Source organism: Stenella coeruleoalba (genome assembly GCF_951394435.1).
Source record: "Stenella coeruleoalba genome assembly, chromosome: 1".
Classification (NCBI taxonomy): domain Eukaryota; kingdom Metazoa; phylum Chordata; class Mammalia; order Artiodactyla; family Delphinidae; genus Stenella; species Stenella coeruleoalba.
The window spans coordinates 80115795-80134800 of NC_137169.1; positions in this window are offsets into that span (position 1 = coordinate 80115795).

Consider the following 19006-nt stretch of genomic DNA (forward strand, 5'->3'; position numbering starts at 1 on the left):
TTTGGCCTTGCTGGGCTTAGTTCCCTGATCAGGGATCTAACCCAGGCCCCCCAGCCATGAAAGCACTGAGTGGTAACCACTGGACTGCCAGGGAACTCCCAAGATGTAAATGGTTTAGAATTTTGATGCACTGTATGCAAAATGCCCATTTAAATTTAACACGACACTGTCCCAGCCCTTAAGCAGATTCCATCTTGGACCCTACTGAAGCAATTCTTTGAGGAAGGTAATGGATTTAACACTAGAAAATTTAATCCTATCTTATGAAGGGAAATGAAGACCAAAGAGCATCTAGATTGATCTCTAGTTCTAGATTTAGAGAAGGCCAAGGTCACCCACTCTAGTAGGGAACCAAGAAGATGAACCAAGGGACAGGCTTCTGACATCCTGAAATCAGAACAGTAATAACAACACTGTCAGCTGCAGGGGTGAGTGGCACAAATCAGAAAATGAAAGAGCCATCTGATAATTCTTTCTAATTTTTGCATACGTTTCTTGTCTACATTCTATTCATGGTGTGTCTTTATATGTGTATATTTAATTATGTATTCACCCTTTGTGTAAATTCCTTCTGTAATTTCTCTGAAGACTGTAGCATATGATCTAGAAATGACTCCAACTAGGACAAGACTAAGACAGTAAATCAGAAACAGATGTATGGCTCCGTAGCCTCACATTGTTGTTTCAGCTCTGTCCATAAGCAAAAGGAGCAGGGGGCCCGGGAATCCAGCCACCTTCGAATTTCTCTAGACACTCATCTTACTGCTTTTTTACCCGATAGAAGTTTCTCTGTTTCTTCTGGCATGTTGCTGGTCTTCCTACACACAAATGTTCTGACTGAAATCAAAACCAGCGCCACTGTATGTGTATGTATATGAGTAATCTTTAGACAAATATTATCAATGCTCCTTTACGCTTTTCCCCAAGGTTAGTGAAATGAATGTCTGGTGTTCTGTGAGTGTCCTTTTTGTCATTTTCACTTTTTATTTTAAAACTCCGTAAATGGGGGCTTCCCTGGTGGCGCAGTGGTTGAGAGTCCGCCTGCCGATGCAGGGGACACGGGTTCGTGCCCCGGTCCGGGAAGATCCCACATGTCACGGAGCGGCTGGGCCCGTGAGCCATGGCCGCTGAACCTGTGCGTCCGGAGCCTGTGCTCCGCAACGGGAGAGGCCACAACAGTGAGAGGCCCGCGTACCACACACAAAAAAAAAACCTCCATAAATGGCCATATCAAATGTATACTCCTCTTTAAAATTTCAATCATTTTTATGTGTTAAACACCAGCATCTTTACATCTCTATGTTGCGTATTATGAAGAAACATCTTTTTTGTTTGCCCCTGTACACTGTGACTAGGCATTTATTGAGTGGGTGTTCAATGGATATTTGTTGAGTGCATGCATTTAAGTTACACCTAATTAATTTGCTTCTTTTGGCAAAATATAAGCCAAAAGCCTCTCTTAAGAAGGGTGCCTATTTTCCTGTTTGGTACAACTTATTTGATAGGGAGTGACACCAAATGGTAAGAAAAATGAAATGCCTCATCCCTCCTTACATAATCTCCAGTCGACCGTCCCTTCCCACTCCCCGCCCCAACAAATATGTAGTGTAAAGAAGGCACGATTTTGATGCCAGGCTTTAGGTTCAGGATAGCCCTAAAGGGGTCTTTGGACTTTTAGTTGCCTTTCCCTCCCTTAGCCCAGATGCATTCATTGTTACTAGGCTACCAGTAGTCCCACTCCTTCCTCTACAAAACCTTCCCTGATCACTCCAATCCAAAGGATCGTTTTCTCGGTTCCCTGTACCCAGATTGTAGGAGGGTAGAGACTGTTTTATGTCCCACCCACCCCCACACACACATTTCTTATCAACACATTAGAGACTTAAGTACTCAGTCAAAAGGGGTTGACGAAGAAGGACCTGACACCAGGGGTTATTTCCAAACCCCAACAAAATAATCTCAGCCTAAAGGCAGCCACTTTCATTCTTAAACATCTACAGGATTATAACATTTTCCCGTGGTAGTCTGTCCTAAAATTTCCCAGCTTCTCACCCCCTTCCCATCCATATCATTTCTAATTTTTCTCCACTCCAATTCCCATCGCTTTGACCTCAGAGACAGAGAACAGCTGGTGGACATTGTTTTTAATAACCCTTAACATCCTTGTATAAGAGGCAAGTGAGCAAAAATTTTATAATTATTATAGTCATGGTTTTAGCGCCTATTGTGTGCCAAGCACCATAACAACAACAAAATCATTTTGTTTTAATGACTTATAAGCATGTGTAAATTCCTATGGGAAATCATTATATACACACTTGATTATGCTTTGCTAATGCGATTCATCTTCATACGTGCAGGACCCTATTCATCTTGGATTTTTCTGAGGCAGCTTCTGTTACAAAAATATCAGTCCTCATTGATGTGTTCTGAGAATTCCAATATTTTCTGCATCCAAATCGCGTTGGAATGTCTTTCTAACTAGAATTAGTGTGAAATTGTTAGAAATGCATTCTACTCTTTTTAGCTTTGAAAATGTGTCCACTATAACATATGTGGCATTTGAAGTTCTCTTCTTTGGGAACCAGCTGATGTATATATTATTGAGTATAGTGGAGAGTCTTCTAATGCCTTTTGAGCACCGAATGGGGCCTTAAGTATTTTCATTGAGGTCCTCACACTTAAAAGTATAGAGGTCACAACCGGAGAACTAATGCCCTCTTACTCACCCTTTGTCGATTAAAAATAAACCCTAGGGAATTCCCTGGCGGTCCAGCGGTTAGGACTCAACGCTCTCACTGCCAAGGGCCCAGGGTTCGATCTCTGGTCGGGGAACTAAGATCCCACAAGCCAAGCAGCACGGCTAACAATCCAAAAAAACCCTACCTAGAGGCAGTATAACGTAAAGGAGTCAGCCAAGGCTGGCTTTTCCCTTTACTGAGAGTCTTGGTTTCCTCAACTGCAAAACGGGGTTGATACGCCTATCTGTTGTTTGGAGGAATGAGAGCCTGCTTCCTAAGTATAATGTTGACACAGTACACAGTTGTTCTCCTTTCTGCCCCCAATTTTCCCTTCATCTCCCCCATACAGGGGAGTAGGGCCTGAGAACATTTGTATATATTTCTCCCTTAACCTTTAAAAAAAAATTAGCGCATCAGGGCTTTCATACCTTTGAATGGAAAACTGCGATAATCGGGGATGCTGTGAACCCGACGTTATAGTAATGCTAATCTTCTATGCATTGTGATGTTCTGTCTGTCCACCAGATGGCAGGAGTTCCTCTGGCACGTCCTGTCAGCTGTCTAGACACATTCGGACTGGTGTATCAGTAAGGCTACTAAAACAGACAAGAAGGTACCCAAAAATACTGGCCCTTACACAATCAAAACAATTTTACCAGGCAAAGGAGGAGCTAGTGATCATCTACCACACACTCATCTTTTTCAGTCACAAACTTACATGTTCTGCTCTTTCTCTCCTGGGCTTCTGCATATCCTGCTTCCTTTGCCTGGAACTCTTCTCCACCAAACCCCAGCCACCATCACCTGGATAACTCCAGTTCATCCTTCAGGGCTCAGTTCAGACATCACCACCCTTAGGAAGGCTTCCTTGACTTCTCATTCTGGGTTCAGTGTACCGTACTCTTCTTCCCTGATTCCTGGATCCTGTCACTATTCAGTACCCTGCTCAAATGTTGCCTGCTCATATAGGCCTCCCAGTTTACTTATTTATCATCTCTTCCTCTAGGCTCTAGAACAGTGCTTGGGACAAGTAGACACTCAGACCCCTATGGTAAGGAATGACTGTGCTCCCATAGTACCCTGTAGCCTCCAGTCATTCCTGTGTGGTGCTTACAGCCTATATCATCAGTCTTATCTGTATCACCTACTAGATTGTAAACATCATGACAACAAGAATCATGTCAATTTTATGCACCATCGAATCTTCAATGCCCGGCACGAAATTGGGTCTCAGTAAATCTTTGTTGAAAAATGAGCACATATAACAATAATATACACATAAGCACACAGTATGAACAAAGTGAAGCAAACGATTTTATTTTGTGTTTTGAAGAGCTCAGTGAAGCAGAGGAAGAGAAATGGTAGGAGGGACCTATACTAGGCCTTTTTTTTCCCCCTACAACAACATCTGTACATTCGGAGTCAGCCAGGTGGGCTTTTGACAGCTGCTGCACTAAATTAATAGGTTTTATGTTGGCCTGAATTCTCTAGTGGATTTAGAATTAATGTCAAACTTTGTAGGAAGTTAAACGTGGTTTGCAGAGCAAGAGTTTGGGAGGCTGCAGAAAATTTGAAGAGGTAGAAAAGATGTTTGTGAGCAGCCATCTGGTGACCAAACAGATATGGTGATATAAAAATACATAACAGGAAAAGTTAGATTTAGACAGTTATAGAAATGAGGCTGAGGTATAACATTCAGCAAAAGACTCAGACTTGAACATGAGAAGCACTTCTAAGGATGTGCTCTGGGTCTTGACCAGCACGTGATGCTCATGTAAATGTGTGTCAGAGGGTCCCAAGATAAAGGTAGAACCAGTTTTAGCCAGAGTCAAGAAGGGTCACTTCCATTTCCTTAAAGATCCCAATATATTATTTTTAAAAGAATGACAAGGGACTTCCGTGGTGGTGCAGTGGTTAAGAATCCGCCTGCCAATGCAGGGGACACAGGTTTGAATCCTGGTCCGGGAAGATCCCACATGCCGCAGAGCAACTAAGCCCGTGCGCCACAACAACTGAGCCCACGTGCCACAACCACAACTACTGAAGCCCGTGCTGCACAACAAGAGACGCCACCGCAATGAGAAGCCCGCACACCGCAACGAAGAGTAGCCCCCGCCCGCCGCAACTAGAGAAAACCCGCTCACAGCAACGAACACCCAATGCAGCCAAAAATAAATAAATAACTTTAAAACATAAAAATAAAAGAATGAGATGACAAAGCAGGTTTACAAAAATGATAATTTTTAAATATTTCATCTAACAAATTATCATCAACATATAATTTACAATGTATGTTATGTATTAAGTTAAGCCACATGATATTACTGATATTCAACCACTTTTTTGACCTAGAAAAACAACTGTTTCATATAGTTCCACTTAATACAACCTCACCTGGGGATAAATGTCAGAAATCTGAATGGGAGGCTCTGCTCTTCCTTCTCATGACTATGAGCAGTGAGCTAAATCCACACTGCCCATTCTGACTCCCCCAGTATTGACCAGAGCCTTAAGATTGAGGGCGTCTCATTTGTGTGTGAGCATGAACTCTCAACTTCCAAACAAAAGCGGTCTCAGCTCTCTGACCCAGGGCTGGAGGCCAAACATCTGGCTAAAAGAAAGCTACGTTCTAAAGACGAAGCCCATGTATTCATTAAGGGTGAGGAGGTGTCTGCTGCATCTTTGTATGTCTCCAAGTGCAAATGCTGGAGGTTTCTCTGTCCCTAAGTAAGTTCCCAAGTCAAAGAAGATGCAGCTGTGCCTGACCCAAAGTGGGCCTACAGAAATATTGACTGGCTCATTTTCTCCCTCAGTGGATCTCCTCCTGGCTCTCTACTGCTAAAGGTGAGACTGATTGTTCACTTACTCTCCCCTACTTCAGTAGTGAAAACCGTGCTAACAACTCCTGTTCTTCCTTTCCTTTCCCACCAGTTCCCAAGCATATGCACCCTCCTCCCTCCTTAATCTCCCTGCTTCTTTAGCCTTCCCTTCCTCTGCATCCCCTTCGTCCCTGCCTCCTCCCATAACCACTGACTAAAGATAAGCCAAATGATTGGTGGTAATTGAGGAAGACCCCATATCAGATTCCCCGCCCCCGTATCAGATCCTAAGCTGATCTTTCCTGACCCTGAGAGGTCATGAGGTGCACCTGGTGCTCTCAATAAAGAAGTTGTTTGGATAATCCCAATGGGACCAGATGTTTAAATTCTTCTTCTCACTCTCACCACCATAATGTGAGATGGATCCAAATATGTTGCAACAGCATGGCCTTGGGCCTGCAGCTCATGAGTTAAGAAACATTGCAGCAAACTCCTTGTATGGCGATGTTATCAGCAAAGGACTCTGTCCTGTCCTTAACCCTATCAGTAAGAATTGCACACAGCTTTCTTCTTGTCTGTGCCCACAGACTTTCAGAAGTGTCTCCCTGATCATCTGCAATCTTTGCAGGAGTATAGGCAGGATTCTCCTCTAGCAAGTCCCTTTTTCCTTCCCAGGTACCGTGTTTATACAGTCCATCTAAGCAGGGCTTGGCAGTGGCACGTGAGCCCCCTAACTGATGCTTCCCTAAGTGCACATTTAAAGGGTGACATGTTTGAATTGGCAGCTGGGCTGCAGTAGGTGAAAATAAGAACATTGTGTTCCTTTCCGCATGGAGTCATGCATGTATAGATTCTCCAGCATATGATGAAGTTGCAAAATGAAGGAAAATACGGACTTTAGTTTTTTGGTTTTCCTCTGCATATAAATTTTAGGAATCTCTCCATATTGTAAAACCTCACAGCACTTTGTACATCTTGGAGCGTGGCTTCCTTTATCCTGACTTGTATTGTCGTGATTTATATGCTTATCTTATCCTTGAGCCAGATCTTACTGATTTTCACATCCCAACCTTATTTCTTTCCCCACCCAGTGTCTAGCATAGTACTTTACACAGCGTAAGCATTCAGTGACTATTTGTGGAACTGTTAAAGATGCTTTGCTTTGGAGCTGTTTTCATCCAACCCTTCCATTAACCAATTTTATTTGGAGAACATAGTATTTAAAATATTAGAAAAATGGCCGTAGGTGACTCAAGTTAGGGTGTGTGCCTGGGCCTCAACAGTTCCCTTTTCCTTTGGGAAACGTCTCTAATACATGGGAGTGATAATCATATTAGTGTTTGGTTACCTTGCCCCCTCCCAAACACCCTACCATAGCCAAATGATCCAGGACTTACACCTGACCAGGTGGGGGTCCCTCAAATTTTCACCTTCAGATATTTGAAACTTTAAGGGAGTAGACTTGACCTGAGTCCTATTAAAGACTGGGATCTTAAGGGAAGATTCAAGGACTCATATCACTGGGACTGCCTTTGTTCCCACTTTATCCAAGGTCTAGTCCTTCAGCTCCTCCAATTACCTGAGCTGCCCGAACATCCTTCCAGGAAATCCTTTTTGTGCTCAAGTTGGCTAGTCAGTTTCTGTTGCACATACTCAAAGGACCTGAGCCAATACAATGATTGAAAAGGACACAAAGAAAGCCTACTAGGCTTTGAGGCCTGACCCTGTCTTCCAGTTACTGTGTGACATATTGGGCTGGCCAAAAAGTTCATTCGGGTTTTTCATGTTACAGAAAACCCGAACGAACTTTTTGGCCAACCCATGGTACCAGTCATGAACCACTGTGAACCTCGCACACTCATCTTTCTTTCTTTCTTTCTTTTTTTTTTTTTTGCGGTATGCGGGCCTCTCACTGTTGTGGCCTCTCCCGTTGCGAAGCACAGGCTCCGGACGCTCAGGCTCAGCAGCCATGGCTCACGGGCCCAGCCACTCCGGGGCATGTGGGATCTTCCTGGACCAGGGCACGAACCCGTGTCCCCTGCATCGGCAGGCAGACTCTCAACCACTGCGCAACCAGGGAAGCCCACACACATCTTTAAATCACCAGTGATTCAAGCCAGTGCTGTTAAGAGTACATTGAAGGACGGATAGAATTGTAAGATGCAGAAACTGCAGAGGGAGAATGAAGAATAGCATGGGCAAAGACATGGGTGCAGGAGAGCAGGGGCTTATTTGGGAAGCAGAGAGAGCTCCTCGAGAACAGGTGTAGGTTTTATTATTATTTAGATCTGGCAAGAACAACCAATTAGGAGAGGACTGCCATTGAAAAGATAGTCATACTCACAGGTCCCAGGAGAAGGTGGCATGCCTACCACAGGGGGCCACACAGGGAAGACTCAGGATTGGTCAGGAAGCAGAAGGAGCAGAGGAAAACACGAGCAAGAGTTTTTATTGTGGTTTCCATGGGAAGAAATGGGCAAGACAGAGTGAGCAGGCTTGGGATTGGCAAATGTGAATAATTTCAGTGGGCTCAGGGGCACAGAGATCATTCCTAGTTGTTTGGTATTTGGCCCTGGGGTGTTTCGGGCAGAGGAATAGTAGCCCTAGGTGGGAAAGCCCAGTAGAGGGGGTGGTTGGGAGTGTGGGCTCTGGATTGATTGTTCTGCCTTTGAAAGGTGCACTCAGGGGCTAGTCATTTACCACCTCTAGGAATTGGTTAGCCCTGGGAGGAGCGGTCCCTTTGGGGTCAGCAAAGCCCCAGATGTCAAAGAACCAAAGAAAAAGACATGGTTGATATACAGGAAAGTAGCAGAACTTGAGAGAGGAAGTGGGAGAATGGGAGTTGGGAGTAGATCATGAGGAAAAACAGATGTTAAGCTAAGGAGTTTGGGTTTCATTCTACAAATTCTTCTGCGACACCCTGAAGGATTTTGAGCAGGGGAATGACATAAGAGCTGCGTACTAAGAATACTACTTTGTGTCTTTGGACAGAATGAGGTAGAATTTAAGGATCAGATCAACAGGACCTAGTCACTAACTGCATGAGGGGATGAGGAAAAGAGAGGGAAAATATTTCTAGCCTTTGTGATTGGAAGATATTACTACCATTAATAGATACAGGTCTCTGAGGAGAAGGCACCTCCAGTAGGAGACTGGAGAGAAATGTGGACAGAAATTATCCGACAGGTTTCAGAGATATTGAGAGGGAAATGGTACCATCTCTGTGACCATGGAGACTGGGGAGAAATGTGGACAGAAATTATCAGACAGGTTTCAGAGATATTGAGAGGGAAATGGTACCATCTCTGTGGCCATGACCAATGAACAGTTCCCATTTATCACTGCTTTGTGTGATTATAAGGCATTGCGTGCATCTCAGCTCTCCAGCTATATCAGAAGGACCCTAAAGACTCGTGTCTTACTATCTTTGTCCCTCCCCAGGACCTAGCACAGAGCTTCACTCCCTTGGTTCCTGCCCTTTGAGAGGTTAACCTAGACTTTTTCTCAGGGGGCATATCCGCCAAGATTTGTCCACGTGAAAAAGGAACCAGTCTGGGCTCTCTCACTACTTAGCAGGGGTCTAAATGTGTCACAGATTACCCACCCAGGACACAGATAAGAGGCTTAATTCCAGTGAACTTTGACTTCCCATCTGTAAATGAAAGAGATTCCTAACTGTTCTCTAAAGTCTTTTCTGGTGCTAATATTTTGTGAATCATTTTTGAGACTTTTTTTTTTTTTTTTTTTTTTTTTTGCGGTACGCGGGCCTCTCACTGTTATGGCCTCTCCCGTTGCGGGGCACAGGCTCCGGACACGCAGGCTCAGCGGCCATGGCTCACGGGCCCAGCCGCTCCGCGGCATGTGGGATCTTCGCAGATCGGGGCACGAACCTGTGTCCCCTGCATCGGCAGGCAGACTCTCAACCACTGCGCCACCGGGGAAGCCCTGAGACTTTTTATGCTAGAAAGGTACCTAGTGGATTAGAGAAGTTGCATGCTTTGTTTTGTCAATATCAACTTTAGGCACGCCTCTTCCTTCTTGACTCTTAGCAAACCTTATTAGTCTGAGACGTAGTCAATTCCGAAGGTGTTAGTGCCTTCCTATTCCCTTCATCAACCTTTTAGTTTTTGCCTCCCTTTATCCTGGGGTAAGGACCCCCCACCAAGTTGGCCCATCTGTTGGGTTGAGTGGTTTCCAACTTCTGCTTTAAACACAACAGGCAAATTTTCAGTCACTGAATCAAATCAGGACTTCTCTGGAGCGTCCTAATTCTGTTCTAAGAACATGGATACAAGTGGGCTATTCAGTGGCAAAGGAACCATGACGAAGACAACAGCCAGGAGAAAGTCACATTTATTAAGGGCCTTCCATATGTGGCCCTCTACTGGATTCCCTGGATCCCCTTATGAACCACACTCACAGGGCCTTGAACTATTACATCACCAGATTTGTAAACATTAAGTTCAATGACTCTCTTCCCATTAGAGTCTGTGCTCCATGAAGACAGGGACTGTGCTATGTCTGTCTTATTCACTTTTCTATTCTGGTTCCTCAGAGTGCCAAGAAAATGGTGTCTGCTGGGTATACAGTAAATGGAGGAATAAATAAATGCTTTTAATCCTAATGAATTAAATTAGTTCTGCAAAGCAATAGTATCTCCATTTTACAGAACTGAGGCTTAGAGGGATTTAATGACTTGCCTGTGGTCACATGGTTAGAAAGTTGAGGAGTCGATAACTAAAGTAGGTGACTGAAGCTGGGCTCTCTCTGCCCCCCTTTCATGTCCTCTATGAAAACTGCCCCGAGCAAGAGTGCCAGAGCCGTGCCCCATGTCTGTTCTTTGAAACAGAAATGGACCACAGCTAACGTAAGCAAAACAGAACTTTTCAGAATGATATCAGGGGCTCACAAAATAGATGGAGAGTTGAGAAACTGGGGCAGGGCTGGGTTTCATGTTGTAGGTGTAAGTAAAAGTTGAGTGAGGGCCTGGCATCATTTCCTCTCCAACAGTGTTTTGGGGTTTTTTTTCCCCATCCTTGTCCATCACTCATCTCAACTCAGAGTCCAGGAGGGAGAGTTTAATTGGCCAGAGGAGGGCCGTTTACCTGTATTGACAGCCCCACCTAGACTGCACATAATGAGGAAAGAAAATTCGCAAAAAAAGAATCCAAGTGATCTTACTAGAAAAGGGGAGGAGCTTGTGCTGGGCCTCCAGAAGTATAGCAAGCATCCACTACACACTGTTACATGGAGGGCTACCAGTGTCCTGGACCAGAAATGGACTAGCCCCTCAAGCCACTACTTGTCCCTCTGCTCCTCCAGGAGAGATGAATGGAGGAGGGGAAGGGAGGTGAAGGAATCTATCACAAAGCCATGTTTGAATACCAGCTGGGCTCTTCCTCAGAAATTCCTAAAGTGTTGAAGAAAGTGAGAACTCACTTGTCTCAACCAACACGCCCCCAACCTACCCCCAGCCAGACCTGGCCTGGCTGGGTTTGTTTGTTACTTCTGTTGTTATTCACACCTTCCTGTGGGATCATTTTAAATCCCTGTTTCCTGATGATCCAACATCCTTCTTCAATCAACCGGCAGGGGGTGAAGCCTGCCAAAACCTCAGGTAGCAGCCCTGCCCGTCACCATTTTCAGTAACATCCTGTGTTCACATCTTTCCTGTTCAGCTCCAAATGCCAGTTTAGTTTATGAAAATTTCCATGGCCTCCTGCTGAGCTAATATTCACATATCCCAACCCATAGGCACAGCGACCTTGGTCAGATTATATTTCTTTCACGCTGGACTCTAGCCCCCGATGTGTGCTCGGCGCCATTGTTACCTTACACAGGACACTTAATGTTGGCAGTGAGCTCTGACTTCAGAAGCATCCCAACAACCCTATTTGGGAGGTGGGGTATATATTAGGAACCCAGAGAGGTCAGGGAGCACTGTTATACAGTACGATTGTGGTAGAGCCAGTACTGAACCCCAAGGCTTCTGGCCCAGGCTCCTAGGCTTCCTCATTAAAAAAGCTGCTAAATCAGGTCAGTGAGAGACTTATAATCCTGCTGCAACGCACCAGAGGACCCGTAATTCCACAGTTACTACCAAGCCCTGAATCATCTGCAGAAGTAATTGGTCCAGAATTTTCCCTCAGCAAATACCTACTATGGTGTCAGGCTCTGAACTAAGCAATTTACACACATCACTTTCAGTGCTCACAATTACCTTGGTATTTATCAGGAGCCCCATTTCACAGAGGCTCAAAGAGGTTAAGTCATTTGTCTCAAGTTCATACAGGTAGTAAGTGGGAGAACCAAGATTCAGACCCAGTAACCTGGCTCCAGAACCCCTGTGTTTTTCCACTGCAATTAAATTCATAACTATCTCCCATAGATGTTTTCTCTCTTCCTGTGACAACCACACACACACACACACACACGCACACGCACATGCACGTGCACACGCACACACATACACCACACCCTCTCCCCAGAGATCTCTCTAGGAGTCTCCCTGTACTTTATTTTAAATAGCTTTTTTAAAGTATAATTTACATACTATAAAATTCACCATCATAAGTGTACAGTTTGATAATTAAAGTAACTTTAAACAGTCATGCAATCATCACAATTATCATAAAATCCAGTTTTAGAATTCTTCCATTGCACCAAAAATTTCCCTCTTATTCTTACACAATCAATCCCATTCCCACTTTCACTCCTCTGACTTGCTTTCTGTCTCTATACTTTTGCCTTTTCTACAAACTTCACATAAATGAAATCCTACAAAATGTCTACTGTGTCTGACTTTTTCTACTTTGCATGTTTTTGAAGCTCATCCATGTCATTGCATGTTTTTCAGTAGTTCATTCCTTTTTATTGCTAAGTAGTATTCCATTGTATGGATGTACTAGATTTTGTTTATCTATTATATATCAGTGGATGGACATTTGGATTATGCCCAGCTTGGGGTGTAGGGGAGGGAAAAATAATTTTCCTTCTCCCCTTCTGAGTTCTTGGCTGAGACCCCTGTAATGAAAGCCAGATTAATTTTTCTTTTTTTTTTTTGGCCACACCAGTGTGGCTTGTGGGATTTTAGTTCCCCGACCAGGGATTGAATCTGGGCCCTCGGCAGTGAGAGTGTGGAGTCCTAATCATTGGACTGCCAGGGAATTCCCAGACAGATTTTTTTTAAAAAGGAAGTGTATTAACATGTATACCTTCAAGTACATATGGGAGATATCCAGGAATAAAATAAGTAACTCCCTTAGGTGGCCTAAGCTACTAGCTTAAATACCATCTTCAGCTAAAGACAAAAGAGAGTTGTGTATGGGGAGGCTGGTAGTGGAGTTATGAGAGGTTACCAAGAAAAGCAAGGAAAACAAGGGTAAGGATTAATACGCAGCTTTAAGTCAGTGTTTTCTCCATTGTTTAGATTCTCTTGTGATTTAGAGTCATCCTTTTCTTTACAGAGAGGGAGACAACGTTACAAATGGAGACTTCCTTCATAAATGTAAAACTTCACTTACAAAAGAGTAACTGCTACTCTGTTTTCAGAGCTTCTCCTGTGTCTGATGTTTCTCAAAATAATCCTTATGCCAAAAATGTATATTTTGGGGTGACATATTTTGCTACCCTTTGAGGGCTATTATAAATAATGCAGCTATGAACATTTGCATATGTTTATACAGATATATATCTTCATTCCTCTTCAGTAAATACTTAGGAATGAAACTGCTAGGTCATATGGTAAATATGTAGTTAACAGTTTGAGAAACTGCCAAACTGTTATCCAAATGAGGTGTTTTATATTCCCAAAGGCAATGTATGAGAGTTCCAGTTTCTCCACATCCTTGTCAATATTTGACGTTGTCAGTCTTGTATTATAGCCATTCTAGTGGCGGGTAGGAGTGGTTCAGTGTAGTTTTAATTTGCATTTCCTTATAACTAATGATGTTGAGCATCTTTTCATATGCTTACAACCATTTGTATATCTGCTTTGGTGAAATGCCTACTCAAGTCTATTGCTCATGTTAAAAAATATCAATTTGTTTATCTTCTTATTGAGTTATAAGAGTTCTTTATATAGTCTGGATATGAGTCCTTTATCAGATGTATGATTTCAAATATTTTCTCCCAGTCTGTGGCTTGCCTTTTCATTTTTTGCGTGGTATCTTCTGAAAAGCAAAAGTTTTTTTATTTGATGAAGTCCAATTTATCAAAATTTTATAATTCATGTTTTTGGTGTCATATCTAATAAATCTGTGCCTAATCCATGTTCAAAAAAGCTTTTTCCTATGTTTTCTCCTAGAAATTTTATAATTTTAACTCTTCCATTTTGCTCTATGATTCATTTTGAGTTAATTTTTGCATATGGTGTGAGGTAAAGATATAAGTTCTTTTTTTTTTTTGCAAATGGATATCCAATTGTTCCAGCATCATTTATAGAAAAGACTATTGCATTGCCTTGACAGCTTTGTCAAAATCAACTGACCACAAATGTAAGTGTTTATTTCTGGTATCTATTCTGTCCCATTGATCTACGTACCTATCTTTTGGTCAATGTCTTGATTACTATAGCTTTATAATAAATCCTCCAACTTTGTTCTTCTTTTTCAAAATTATTTTGATTTATCTAGTTCCTTTGCATTTTCATATAAATTTTAGGATCATCTTACCAAATCCTACCCCAAAAAGAGTTGCTGAGATTTTGATATGGATTGTGTTGAAACTATAGATCAATGTGGGGACAATTCCTATGTTAACAACATTGAATTTTCCAATCCATGAACATAGTACATGTCTCTATTTGTTAAGATCTTCTTTAATTTCTCTCAGCAATGTTTTGAGGTTTTCAGTGTACAGGTCTTGCACTTCATTTCATTTCATTAAGTATTATACTCTTTTTTATGCTACTGTGAATGGAATTATTTTCTTAATTTCACTTTTTGATTATTTGTTAATAGTGTAACCCACAACACTAAACTTGCTTATTGGTTCCAGTAGACATTTTTTAAAAAATTAATTACTTTTATTTTTGGCTGCATTGGGTCTTCGTTGCTGCGCTGCACACGGGCTTTCTCTAGTTGTGGTGAGAGGGGGCTACTCTTCGTTGTGGTGCACGGGTTTCTCATTGCGGTGGCTTCTCTTCTTGCGGAGCTTGGGCTCAGTAGTTGTGGCGCACGGGCTCTAGAACACAGGCTCAGTAGTTGTGGTGCAAGGGCTTAGTTGCTCCACGGCATGTGGGATCTTCCCAGACCAGGGCTCAAACCTGTGTCCCCTACACTAGCAGGCAGATTCTTAACCACTGTGCCACCAGGGAAGTCCCTCCAGTAGACTTTCATAGGTTCCTTAGGCTCTTCTACAAACAAAATCATGTCATCTACAAATAAAGACCGTTTTACTTCTTCCTCTCAAATGTGTATGTCCTTAATGTCTTTTTCTTGCCCAATTGTTCTGCCTAGGACTCCTGTATAAAACTGAATAGAAGTAGTGAAAGCAAACATTCTTGCCTCTTTCTGTCCTGTCCTTTTGACAGATCCTGGATGTTCTCTTTTCAAGGGAGCCCTGATGTCTCTTCCAGAAGGAGGAGGTATTGCAGATACCCAGGATCTCACAGTGCAACACCTTTATGGCAGTGGCCTGAGACTCTCATGTTATCTAGCTTCTCCCCAGTGCTGCCCCCTTCTTAAAGCCCAGGTTCCTGGCCCCACAGCCAGTCCTGTGCCCAAAGTCTTTCTGCTTCCTTAGGGTCTCCCCTCAGCATCTCCTCCTGCCTTCTTGGATCCATGCTTAAAAGACTTTAGAAACTTCTAAGACACCCATATTTCTCTCTCAAAGGTCCCTTTGGAGCAGCCTCATCCTTTCAGCACCAGAGTTTTAGTACGTCTGATAAGTAACACCAGTTTTTTTGGCTCCCATCCATGGAAATTCAGTGAGGGGGAATTGAAAATCAACTGAAGTGCTTGGAACTCTGATAAAAGATCTCCCTAAAGCCCCAAAGGAGCTGAGGATGCATCTCAGGAGAAGACCCTGACAGCTGAGGCCCTCCTAAGCACTGTGGGGTCTTGCAGTGAGCTCCTCTCTAAGCTCCAGCTACCTGTGCTCTCTCCTCTCCCATGCTCTTCAAAGCACCTGCTAAACTCCAAACAGCCTAAACCCTCTAAAGCCCCATAAACTCACCATGTTCATCTCAGGGTCTTTGGTGATGCTGCCCCTCCCTCCCGGAATGCCTTCCCCCTTTCCTCTCCCTATCCATAGTCTGCCCATCCTTCAGCACCTGTGTCCAGTTCTCCCCCTTCCACAAAACTTTTCCTGATCATTCTGGCCCTTAGGGATCTCTCTACTTCACCACAGCAGTACTCAACTGCCACCCAACTTAGCACATGATCACAGCAGGTTTACACCATGTAATTAGTGTGGACTTTCCCAGACCACTTGAATGTAAGAAACTTCACATTTATTTCTTCTAAATCATGACCTCTGGCTTGGCCACACTCACCAACACTGATGAGAAATCCAGTATCGGCCATCAACAGGGTTGTCTCCTCCTCTTTGAGGTTTAGGTAGTGGCTGAGGGGACAAGACTTCAATATACCTCATCCTTGCTAAGTCACTACCTACACCCCAAACCCATTAGTTAGGCAGTGGGAGCCAAATTCAGCTGCCATGCTGAGCCCAGTGGAAACACCCAGTGTCTTGTTGACCAATTGACAGAGAGGGTAGACTAGCTTCTCTCCTGCCACAGTCAGAACAAATCTCCGACTTGTTCATTGTGTCCTCCCTCCCTACAGAGAAGTCTCCCAGCTCTCTTCAACATCCCACAGCACCCAGCTGTGGGATGACTAACCTTGTCCCATATGATTACAGAAGTGGGCAGAGCCAGCTGCAGCCGCTTCTAGCCCAGCAGGCGGGGCAGGGGTAGTGGTAGACCCAGAGGTCTGCAGGAACTGCCAACCCCTACCCCAGCAGCCCCTGCCTCCCCAAGGCTGCCCTGGCACCTTGAGCAACCCCATCCTTGACCTTGGAGCCCGAAATTGTCTCACAGTTCATGCTCTTTCTGCCTGAAGGGTGCATGCCTGTCTCACTGCTTTGCCAGCATTTCCAGAGCACGCAGAGGGCCATGAATTACAAAAGTTACTTTTCTCCAGTCAATTTAAGTCAGCCTGGCACAAGTCCCTCATTCTCCTTTGTCAATGAGGGAAAGAGTCAGTTGTTCACCCAGCTTTGTCTTGCAGCAAGGCAGCCCTTTCTCTGCCCTTCCTCTCTCCCTCAGAAGTCCTGATTGTGCCTTTCATTTGACCCTCTATGAAATGCGTGGAAAATCTGCTTTTTTCTACCATTCCTTTCTGCCCAAGTGAGGCCACTCCAGGATAGGTTAGACTAGGGACAGGGAAGGAGGAGGTAATTCCAACAATTTGCAATCGGCAGCTCCTTAGTTGGGTGTTATTTTACTTCTGGGCAAGAACGATCAAAATAACACCCGTGGGGAGTCTCCAAAAGCCCAGGCACTGCAGGTTGCTGCACTATCCTGAGCAGGAGGGCAGGATGTGGTCTGGTCACTGCCTCAGGCACTCACCATCGTCACCATCAGGAGCTGTGGGAGGAGAGTGCCCTGCGGGTCCTTGACAGAGTGAGGTTATTCTCTCCAACTTTTAAAACACCTCCTCGAGCTTGTTTCTTCCTGCCTGGGTACCTCCACCTTTCAGTCCCGTAACTCAGCAACATCCTCCATCCACTTCCGCTACTGCCCCTGGATTATCCCCTGCAAGACCCAGTGTGAAATTCACTTCTACCTGGAAGTCTCGCTCTTCTCGCCTCATCCAGTTCAGTTCCCTACAGGTTTATTTTTCAGCACCCAGGTATTCTGTGTGATTTCTTTTGCATGTGTCAGCCGGGACTTTCAAAGGATCTGAAATCCTATCTCTTAGTTTAAAATTCCCTAAAGCCAGAGAGTGCGGCTGTCCTCACCCTCCACTGTGCCTCTTTCAGTACTTGGCCCGCAGTATATTAACCAGGTCCAACAAAGCCTCACATGTGTCTCCCAGCCAAACCCCAGGACATCTGAAGGACAAACTCCAGAGTGGCTCCTTGGACCTGGTAGACATGCTACCCTCCCAGTACCTCATAATTGCCAGGTCCCTTGATGCCTTCCCCTGCATGTAGACCAAGGTGTGTTCATTGAGGTTAACAGGTTGATTTTCTGTTTGTACTCCCTTAACCCAAAGAAAAGGCTTGGTAGAAAAGCTAGAAATTCATAAAGGGGAGTTATTTCACAGCTGGTCTTTCTGAGCCCTTGAGACACACCAGTAGATGGCTGGGGTCTCAGAGTCTGCAATTTAAAGGTGATACTGACTACAGTTACCTTTAAGAGTCAGTGGTAGATCCTTGCTGCTGAAAATGTGGTCCTTGGACAAAGAGCATCAGCCTCACCTGGGAGTTTTTAAGAAATGCAGACTTTTAACCCCACCCAGACCTACTGAATCAGAATCTGCATTTTAGCAAGATCTCTTGGTGATTGGTATATACAGTGTATACCGTATACCAGTTGTATATACAGTGTATACTCCTTCCCCTGTATTAATGCTTGCATTGGGACATGAGCTTAAACTCGGACATCGTGGACTTATGGTCACCCTCCCTCTAAGGGAGATGGTGCAGGGAGCACCTAAAAGGGGTAGAAGGGAAGTTTGAGCAGCCACGGCTCAAACTGGGCCCTGGTTTGGGAATACTATGATCTCAAGAGCCTGTCTTTCGGTCCCCGGTTCTCCCAATAGGCAAATATCTCATAACTGAACTGTTTGCTATGCTGGTTGGTTTTGTTTGTTGCTAGGAGGGAGCAGGGTGTGTCCATGGGAGCAAGGAGGAGGCGTCAGTAGCCTGTGGAGCTGGTTCGTCCGTGCTCACCCGTACATCTACCACCTCGTACAGAGGCCTCCCCATCAGTAACCTTAGTTTCTATGAATGTTCTCTTCCTACATCCTGTTTCTGCTTTTTCTACTGCTTCTTCTTTTTTTTTTGGCTTGTGGGATCTTAGTTCCCCAACGAGGCAGGGAGTGAACCCTGCGTGGAAGCGCGGAGCCCTAACCACTGGACCACTGGGGAAGTCCCTGCTTTTTCTACTTCTTGATATTTTGGCTTTTTATCCTGTTCCAGACCCTCAGTTTGCTTCCTGGTCTCCAATCTGACTCTTCTATTAACCTTTAAGCCTTCTACAGATAGTCCTTTCAGCACCTTCTGTGTACTAAGGCAAGCACCATTTATTCAAAATGATCCCAAGACACAATCCCTGCTTCCTAGGGCTTACAGCATGGTAAGCACTGTAAGTATGCCAGTGGCTGTGCTAAGAGCTTCACTTCCATCATCTAATTTAATTTTCACAAGCATATCTTTGAGGTTGTCCCCACTTTCTAGTTGAAGAAGCTGAACTCCAAGAGTCAAGATATTTCCCCA